The sequence below is a fragment of the Staurois parvus genome, unplaced genomic scaffold, assembly GCF_062004578.1.
Source record: "Staurois parvus isolate SC_StPar_1 unplaced genomic scaffold, SC_StPar_1.0 ptg000243l, whole genome shotgun sequence".
NCBI lineage: Eukaryota > Metazoa > Chordata > Amphibia > Anura > Ranidae > Staurois > Staurois parvus.
The window spans coordinates 9204598-9215000 of record NW_028318039.1 but is presented as its reverse complement, the minus strand read 5'-3'; positions in this window follow the sequence as shown (position 1 = coordinate 9215000).

Here is a 10403-nt window from a genome sequence, read left to right as displayed (position 1 = left end):
ATTATAGGACACAAGGATATTATCACAATAATGAGCCAGATGGCCAATTTTCTTCTATGTCTGTTGTAATGATAATGTGAAGTGGGCACACCAAAACTGTGTAAGAAGACATAGGGGAGCAATATTGTTCAAAATTCCTAAGTCAGCCATGATATTTTGTAGAATAGAAGACATACAGCATAACAGCAATATCCCCTTTCCATAATCTCAGGATGTGTATCTCCTATATTAACCTCTTACCGACCGCAGATAGCCGAATGAAGTCCTCCCAGAATGCTCTCTCCTGCACACCCCCGGGGGCGCGTACCTGGCAATTTCCATGATCGCTGTATCCTACAGACACAGCTGATCACGTGATATGGTAAAATGCCAAACACAGCGGCCTTTTACCACGTGATGAGCCGTGTCCAATGACACACTGATCACCAGGAAATGCAATTGCCAGTTATCGGCTGCACTTTCCTCACGCTGTCACACCGGAAAGGAAAGTACTACCGAGCACCAGCAGTTGTCAGAGGGATCGGCACTGATCATCAGGGCATTGATGATCAGTGCCCTGATGATCGGTGCCCAGCAGTACCACCCACTACTGCCGTCCACAAGTACCCAGCAGTGCCATCCACAAGTGCCCAGCAGTGCCACCCACCTGTGCCCATCAGTGCCCAGCAGTGCCACCCATCTGTGCCCATCAGTGCCACCCACCAGTGCCCATCAGTGCAGCCCAGCAGTACCATCCATCAGTGCTGCACAGCAGTGCCACCCATCAGTGTCCAGCAGTGTTGCCAGTCAGTGCCCAGCAGTGCTGCCAGTCAGTGCCATCAGTCAGTGCCACCCATCAGTGCCCAGAAGTGCCGCCAGTCAGTGCCCATCATCAGTGCCAGCTCAACAGTGCTGCCTATCAATGCCGCCTATCAGTGCTGCCCCTCAGTGTCACCTATCCGTGCCACCTCATCAACGCACATCAGTAAAGGAGAAGAATTACCTGTTTGCAAAATTTTATAATAGAAACAAAGAAAAACTTTTTTTTTTCAAATTTTCTCTTTTTTTGTTTATAGCGCAAAAAATAAAACACCCAGTGTTGCATGACCACACAATTGTCATTCAAAGTGAGACAGCGCTGAAAGCTGAAAATTGGCCTGGTAAGGAAGGGGGTATAAGGGCCTGGTAGGAAAATGGTTAACAACCTCTTAACTACATTCCAAACATCCTTATCAGCATGTTGATAGACACAGCAGAACTTCTTAACCTAATTAACCAACATCAAAACAAAGCATGGTAAACAAATATCCCTTTGATTTAGACATAATAAACCCCCTTAACAGAAACAAAACACATTCCTGTTTCACTCTAATAGAAATAATAATCCTTCAGTCCAGCTTTAAGCAATTAGAAAAGCAAGCAGATATCCTCCTACCAAAGAGTAATAAACTAAGCATCCATCGTAAACAGTTTAGGTAGAGTAGTTAGCAAATATACATTTCTGTCTATCTGAGATAGTAACCATACCACCAGAATAAGGACATATTTACCTGTATCAAATAGTTAACAGCACTCTAAGTCCAAACACCACTATCCTAGGAGGCATTGGAAGAGGATTAGGTCCATTATTTCTCTCTGTTAACTAGTATCTCTCTTAGGTGAAATAGACAGCTGATACCCATCATATTTGGTGGCACACCTCTTTCAGGTCCTCACCGTGGCTCCCTAGTTTCCCTAGATCATCAGGATGTCATGGGCCTAATAAATGTGCCTTTTATAAGCTATTGAAATGTGAGTGGCCTGGATTCTGTTCGTTATGGTATAAGATTGATCTGGCAATATTACACTATGTAAGTTTTCTCTTTGATGATACGGTGGAGCAAACTAGGGAGCCACGGTGAGGACCTGAAAGAGGATCTTATCTTGGAGATGCTATCATTGAGCTGATGAAAAGAGGGTATAGGATTCCCCATAAAATCCTAAAGGCTTTTCATTCACCAAAATCTGGTGAGTGCATTTGATTTTGGTGTGCACGGGTGAAAGGTGGAAGGCTAGAAAAATTATTTGGAGTTCGTATTTCTCACCACAAGGGACTTTTTATGGTGTCCTTTTTTTGAAAAAAAAAATAATTTTTTTCTGACACAGATATGCACCTATTGATATGGGACATTTATATTTTGTGATTTATTATTATTTGATTTTAGGTCTATTTTGCGCTGTTTATTTATATATTTCATGGGTATATGTGTGTATGTTTGTTTCTGAGTGTATATGTGTGTATGCATGCGTGTGTCTGTGAGTGTATCTGTGTGTGTGTATATGTGTATGTCTGTGTCTGAGTGTGTGTATACAGTCATGGCCGAAATTGTTGGCACCCTTGATATTTCTCCAGGAAATCATGTATTTCTCACGAAACGTATTGCATTAACACATGTTTTGCTATACACATGTTTATTCCCTTTGTGTGTATTGGGACAAAACAAAAAAAGGGAGGAAAGAAAGCAAATTCGACATAATGTCACACAAACCTCCAAAAATGGGCTGGACAAAAGTATTGGCACCCTTTCACAACTGCGGATAAATAAGAATGTTACAAGCATGTGATGCTCCTGTAAACTCACCTGGGGCAAGTAACAGGTGTGGGCAATATAGAAATCACACCTGAAAGCAGATAAAAAGGAGAGACGTTCACTTAACCTTTGCATTGTGTGTCTGTCTGTGCCACACTAAGCATGGACAACAGAAAGAGGAGACGAGAACTGTCTGAGGACCTGAGAACCAAAATTGTGGCAAAATATCAACAATCTCAAGGTTACAAGTCCATCTCCAGAGAACTAGATTTGCCTTTGTCCACAGTGCGCAACATTATCAAGAAGTTTGCAACCCATGGCACTGTAGCTAATCTCCCTGGTCGTGGACGGATGAGGAAAATTGATGAAAGATTGCAACGCAGAATAGTCCGGATGGTGGATAAGCAGCCCCAAACATGTTCCAAAGACATTCAAGCTGTCCTGCAGGCTCAGGGAGCATCAGTGTCAGCGCGAACTATCCGTCGACATTTAAATGAAATGAAACGCTATGGCAGGAGACCCAGGAGGACCCCACTGCTGACACAGAGACATAAAAAAGCAAGACTACAGTTTGCCAAAATGTACTTGAGTAAGCCAAAAGCCTTCTGGGAAAACGTCTTGTGGACAGATGAGACCAAGATAGAGCTTTTCGGTAAAGCACATCATTCTACTGTTTACCGAAAACGGAATGAGGCCTACAAAGAACAAAACACAGTACCTACGGTAAAATATGGTGGAGGTTCAATGATGTTTTGGGGTTGTTTTGCTGCCTCTGGCACTGGGTGCCTTGACTGTGTGCAAGGCATCATGAAATCTGAGGATTACCAAAGGATTTTGGGTCGCACTGTAGGGCCCAGTGTCAGAAAGCTGGGTTTGCGTCCAAGATCCTGGGTCTTCCAGCAGGACAATGACCCCAAACATACGTCAAAAAGCACTCAGAAATGGATGGCAAAGAAGCGCTGGAGAGTTCTGAAGTGGCCAGCAATGAGCCCAGATCTAAATCCCATTGAACACCTGTGGAGAGATCTTAAAATTGCTGTTGGGAAAAGGTGTCCTTCCAATAAGAGAGACCTGGAGCTGTTTGCAAAGGAAGAGTGGTCCAAAATTCCGGGTGAGAGGTGTCAGAAGCTTATTGATGGTTATAGGAAGCGACTGATTTCAGTTATGTTTTCCAAAGGGTGTGCAACCAAATATTAAGTTAAGGGTGCCAATACTTTTGTCCAGCCCATTTTTGGGGTTTTGTGTGACATTATGTCATATTTGCTTTTCTGCCTCTGTTTTATATTTGTTCCAATACATACAAAGGGAATAAACATGTGTATAGCAAAACATGTGTTAATGCAATACCTTTTTTGTGTGAAATACTTGATTTTCAGGAAAAATATCAAGGGTGCCAACAATTTCGGCCATGACTGTATATGTCTGTGTGTGTGTGTCTGAGAGTGTGCTTGTGTGTGTATGTCTGTGTGTGTGTATGTATGTCTGAGTGTGTATGTCTGTGTGTGTCTGAGTGTGTGTCTGTGTGTTCCTGAGTGCATGTGTGTATCTGTGTGTGTATGTGTGTTTCTGAGTGTGTGTTTCTGATTGTATGTGTGTGTGCGAATGTGTGTCTGTATGTCTCTGTCTGTGTGTGTGTCTGTGTATCTGTGTGTGTTTTCAGTGGGTGAGCTCTGAAATGAATTATGTTAGGAAGAGAGCTTTCTACTTGTGGGGGGGGGGGAGAACTTGGATGTACACAGCACACCCCTCAACCCTGCACTTTGTACACAGTGTAACTCTAACTCTGTACACAGTGCACCCCTCAGACCTGCACTCCATACATAGAGCAACCCTGCACTCCGTACATAGCACACCCCTCAACCCTGCACTCCAGGCAAAGGGCACCCCTCAATACTGCACCCCATACACTGTGCACCCCTCAGTCCTGCAGTCCATACACAGTGTAACCCTGAACTCCGTACACAATGCACCTCTCAACCCTGCACTCCATACATAGACCACCCTTCAGCCCTGCACTCCAAACACAGCACACCCCTCAACCCTGCACTTCATACATAGCACACCCCTCAATCCTGCACTTCATTTATAGCGCACCCCTCAACCCTGCACTGCATACATAGCATACCCTTCAATCCTGCACTGCATACACAGCGGAACCCTGAACTCCATACACAGCCCAACCCTAAACTCTGTACACAGCACACCCCTCAACCCTGCACATCGTACAAAGTGCAACTTTCAACCCTGCAGTCTGTAAGTAGTGCTCACTTCAACCCTGCACTCTTTATATACTCTGGCAGCCCACCCTCGGAGATTCTGCTCACATTGGGATCTGTCCCTAACTGCACTAAGTCAACCTTCATAGTTGTCTTTTCTCTGCTATGCTCATTGCTAATAACAAGTTTTAGAATTTTCTGTCTATTGGTGGATCTTGTCCCCTCTGCAGTCTGTGATGTGCAGTAAGGGAGGAGATTGTGTGCTGTGACCTCTAGCAACCAATCAGTGAGCTGTAATGATGTGCAGTAACCTCTAGCAACCAATTAGTGAGCAGTAATAATGTGCAGTTACCTCTAGCAACCAATCAGTGAGTGGTAAAAATGTGCAGTAACCTCTAAGAACCAATAGGTAAGTGGTAAGGATGTGCAGTACCCTCTAGCAATTAATCAGTGAGCAGGAATGATGTGCAGTAACCTCTAACAACAAATCAGCAAACAGAAATGATGTGTTATAACTGATCAGTGAGCCATAATGCTTGCTGCAACCTCTAGGAATTAGTCAATGAGTAGTAATGATATGCTGTAACCTCTGGCAACCAATCGCTGCCTGATCTTCTGCAGTAAACTGATTTTGAGTCTAGCTGCTATTTATTGTATGTCTCAGAGTGGGGGTTGGGGGAGTGGCGGCTAGGGGGGCCCCCAAAAAATGTTTACCTATGGTCCAATCAATATTAAAGATGGCTCTGCCCGTAGGATGGAAAACTTTTGTGCAGGGTGAAACAGAGAATGCCATTGCTGGTGTGAGATTGACTAACCATTTGTCAAAGTTACTGAATACAATACTCAAGCTCTACTGCTGGTGATGCAGGGAATTTTTTATTATGTGCTACCAACTGTCATTCACCACACATGATTAGATCTATCTGAATCGGGGAATTTATTAGAGCAAGAAGGAACAGTTCCACTTCTTTGGATTTTCACAGAGAATTCAGAATATTTGCCAATAGACTAAAAAAGAGGGTTATAAGGAATGGATTGTTTTCTAAAGCAAGAGCAATTGCTGAAAATGTGAATAATCACATTTCATTAACAACATCTCTAATAAAAACAAGCCCCATTCTTGCTATGAATATGACATCAATTTTGTTACCACCTATTCAAGTGAATTACATTTAATTACTAACACTAGGAAACATCTTGTGGTACTTTATGTGGATAAAGATCTCCACACTGATCTTAAAATTATTGTGGCTTTTCCAGTAGATGAGCCCCTAGTCTTGGCAGTAAGCTATCTCCTAGTCTGTTCAAATCTGTCACTCATGCTCACAGAACCTGCTTGTCTGTGAAATGTTCATACCATTTTGATGTAATCAAAATGGTAAATACTGCAGAAAACATTAAAAAAATCGACTGAGGTAATATCTTTTTCAGCTGGAAATTTGTATTTAATAAGCAGTATATTAATTGTAATTCTGAATATGTGGTTTATGTGGTACAGTGCGGGTAAACTCCAGTATGTGGGGTGCCCCCTCAGAGTCAGGATAGCTGAACATTATTATATAACTGTATTTTTATTGAAAATTTTAATGGTAAAAAATTACAGCAGAGGTACATTGAGAAGGTGTATAAAGCATTTAGTATACAGAATAATAAATGCAATAGGTAAGATTTCGTACAAAAGCAACAGGAATATAACTTGGCATCTGACAATTTTTAACATTGTAATACAATGAGGAATAACCAGAAAACTACAACAAAGGTCATCATGCAAAATAAGACGAACCAAACTTCAAATGTGCCTGGGAGAGAAGAAAACCTGAAAATCATACTGAAACTGAGAACAGAGGAAAACACAGTGGTGGAGGGAAATGGTCTTATTGGTGGAAAAAAAAAGATTAAATACAAATGTGATGTCATATAAGGTCAATGGACTATCTGGTTAAATCAGGAGACTGAAAAGGATGAGTGGTAGGAGGAGAGGTCAGATGGCTCCCATATAACATAAAAAAGGACAGCAAAGTTGCCATGGAGGGCTGCTTCATTCTTCTTCACTTTACCAATGACTTTTATTAATCCTGACAAAGAGGGAGTGGTAGTGAATAACAAGCGCATAGGTGTGGTTCCCCTGGTTGCAGTTAAGACGTGAGAGGATAATTTCTTGGCTTGTTTAGGTCGGCCAGAAGAGGGTAAGCCTAGTAAAACATTGAGGGGGTCAAACAGGAGGATAGCCTTCAAAAGGAGTTGTAGAAGGTTTAGAACTTCTCTCCAAAAAGGGCTAATATGCCTGCAATACGAAAAATATTGATGAGAGATCCAGTTTCCTGACCACATCTCCAGCAAACAAGAGAAATATTTGGGTTTCGAGCATGAAGGACCTCAGGGGTTTGTACCAGAACATTAAGATTTTAAAAGTATTATTCTTAAATATCACATATCTAGATGACTTAGATGCTGCATCCCAAAACTTGCTCCATTGGTTTAGAGGAATAGAATGTTGGAGGAAATACTGAAATGTGGGGTCTTGTGAGCTATTATGGTGTATACTACACTATTTAAAATAATACCAATGCTGTGTAATAAAATTATCATAAAATGGTGTAAATAAATAAATAAGTGAAAATTAGTGGTTCGCTTACACTCTACACATGATTCCTCTTTCCCTGGGATGGATGGATGGATGGATGGATCAATGGAGCATTCCCTCTTTCCAGCAGGGGGTCTCCTTGCTTCCTTTTGGGTTTTCCTGGAGCCGGATAGGTGAACTGGAGTATCTCTCTTCCCACTAGGGGGTCTCCTTGCTTCCTTAGGAATTGTTCTCCATAGGTATAATGGCCATGGAATGTAATAAAAAATATAGTGTCTTATCCTTTTTAAAACATAATTTATTAAATATAGTAGTGTGCTCACATGTATTACAAGTTAAAACTGCATTGAAATGTTAAAATTTGAATCCACAGTAAAGTTTTCCACTCTTGTTAAATACTTGCTGTATGTTGCTTTAAGCGTCGTGGTGTCAGAGCTCTGGGAAGGGATTCTGAGGAATCATCCCATCCAATTACCACTTAGCCCCATTAAAGGGACACAAGTCTTTTATGACCTCTCTTAACTGTTTGGTCATATACACCAGGTGAGAGCACAACCAATCAAGGTGTACAAAATTTTCTTATGATTGGTAAAATGCACAGTTAATAATTTTGTATCGCAGCACTGGAAGAAGTGTCAAAGTCATGGATTTAATAAGGACATGTTTGTAGCAATAATATAATTGCAGAGATATTGTTATGCACATTTGTGAAGCTGGATTGTTATTTATTTATTTACACTTTTTTTGCAATTGGTAGTGGAGCGCAACACTATTTCTTATTTCAGAATTTTGGAGGAGTTGGGACCATTTTCTCATATAGAGGTTTGAGTCCATGTTCAAGGGGGGATCCTCTTGTAGAAGTGTATAGATAGAGGAGATTAAACCCTGTTGATACAGACCCTGACTGCAAATATGTTTTAAATAAGTAGGTTTCTCTAAAGCAATCCGTGAAGAAAAAAAGTGTCATATCTGTAAATATACATAATGTTGTTGAGCAGCTATATGCTTAGTAGTTTGTAACTCATCAAAGGATTTAAGCTTCCTAGATACCGGTTAACCAGATGTCTTAATTGAAATAGATTCTCTGTAGCCCAGCGGTGATATGACTGAGAGTTAGACTATCAGGAAGACCTGGGTTAAATATAATGTTAATCAAAGGTGAGCAGGGTGAAGACAGTGAGAATTTGAACTTACAATGCCTCCATATTAGCAAAGTAAATTGCATTGGTGGAAGCAGTTGTTGTTTATAAGAGAGGTGTCACTGGAAGCCATGGACCAAAGCAAGGATGTACATGTAGCCATTCAATCTCAGACCACTTATTGGAGGGTGTTGGGCGGACCAGGATACTATGGAGCGGAGAAGTGTAGCCAAATAGTTTTCAAAAGGTCTGGGATCACCAGACCCCCTTTGGATCTTAATGAGAGTAAGACTGAACATGCAATTTGGTGGGATTTGTTATGCCAGATAAAATAGAAAAAGATTTTCTTCTGTTCTTCTGGGAACAAAGCTTTGGAATTGGGACTGGTTTAGGAATTGGGAAGTGTTTCAAATAAGTACAATAGTTTGGGTAATATGGCCATTTTAAGACATTGATCATTCCCAAAAAAGAAATATTGTATAGATCCCAAGTCTTCAAAGATTGTGTGATAGTATAAAACATAGGTTGGAAGTTAGCTTTGTAAAGGGATTGGTCAGAGGGGGTAAGATTAATAGAGAAAAAACTGATCACCTGCCCAGGTCTATAACTGGCTTTTTAAACAGTGAACATGAGGGGCTGTCACTACGTGAGAAAATTTCCAAATAAGTAAAAATATCCAGTTCAACTTGCCAGCCTACCCCAATCTAATATCGGCTTTTATTGGCAAGGAACAAGGATATGTACATCTTATCAACAAGGGGGATAAGAAAAGCCAGTTCAAACTGTCAGCCAGTTAGCCAACTATCAAAAACCAAATTAACCTGTCTGGAAACATGCGTTTAAAAACAGGGGTTTAGTTAGCACACATTTGCAAATACATACGTAAGCCACAGAGCCGCGTCACGGCACCCTGAGTATCTGTGGTCCTAACTCTACAAGTCTAAAGAGTCCTCACAGTGGAGGCACATGCATTTAAATGGATAGAAACAAGGGCAGATAAACATGAGGGGAGCCCCACCCTTCATTAAAAAGGTTATGGGAGCGCACCTGACACCCAGCCTATTGCACAACGGCAGCTAGGGAGTCCAGTGCACCCACTGAACCTACAAAGCATACAGAGAAAAAACTGATCACCTGCCCAGGTCTATAACTGGCTTTTTAAACAGTGAACATGGGGGGCTGTCACTACGTGAGAAAATTTCCAAATAAGTAAAAATATCCAGTTCAACTTGCCAGCCTACCCCAATCTAATATCGGCTTTTATTGGCAAGGAACAAGGATATGTACATCTTATCAACAAGGGGGATAAGAAAAGCCAGTTCAAACTGTCAGCCAGTTAGCCAACTATCAAAAACCAAATTAACCTGTCTGGAAACATGCGTTTAAAAACAGGGGTTTAGTTAGCACACATTTGCAAATACATACGTAAGCCACAGAGCCGCGTCACGGCACCCTGAGTATCTGTGGTCCTAACTCTACAAGTCTAAAGAGTCCTCACAGTGGAGGCACATGCATTTAAATGGATAGAAACAAAGGCAGATAAACATGAGGGGAGCCCCACCCTTCATTAAAAAGGTTATGGGAGCGCACCTGATTAATACCTACTGTAAGTATCTGAGGGAGTGAGAGCACCAAGCATAGGAAAAATTTGACCTGAAAGACGTCAGGGTGGCAGAGGGAATATGAAGTGGTAATGCCTCTGTATTGACCACGTGGAAGAAAAATATATTTTAAATATATTTTTAAAATATTCTTCCCAAATATATTTGACATATATTTTAAATACTACAATTTTGACAATTTTAATTTTTTTGAGCAGTGTATTTATCTTATACCCAGATAAGGCTCCAAAGTGTTGGAATGTGGGGGATAGGTAAGAAGCCAGTTTCACATGGGAAGATGGAGTAGAATAAAG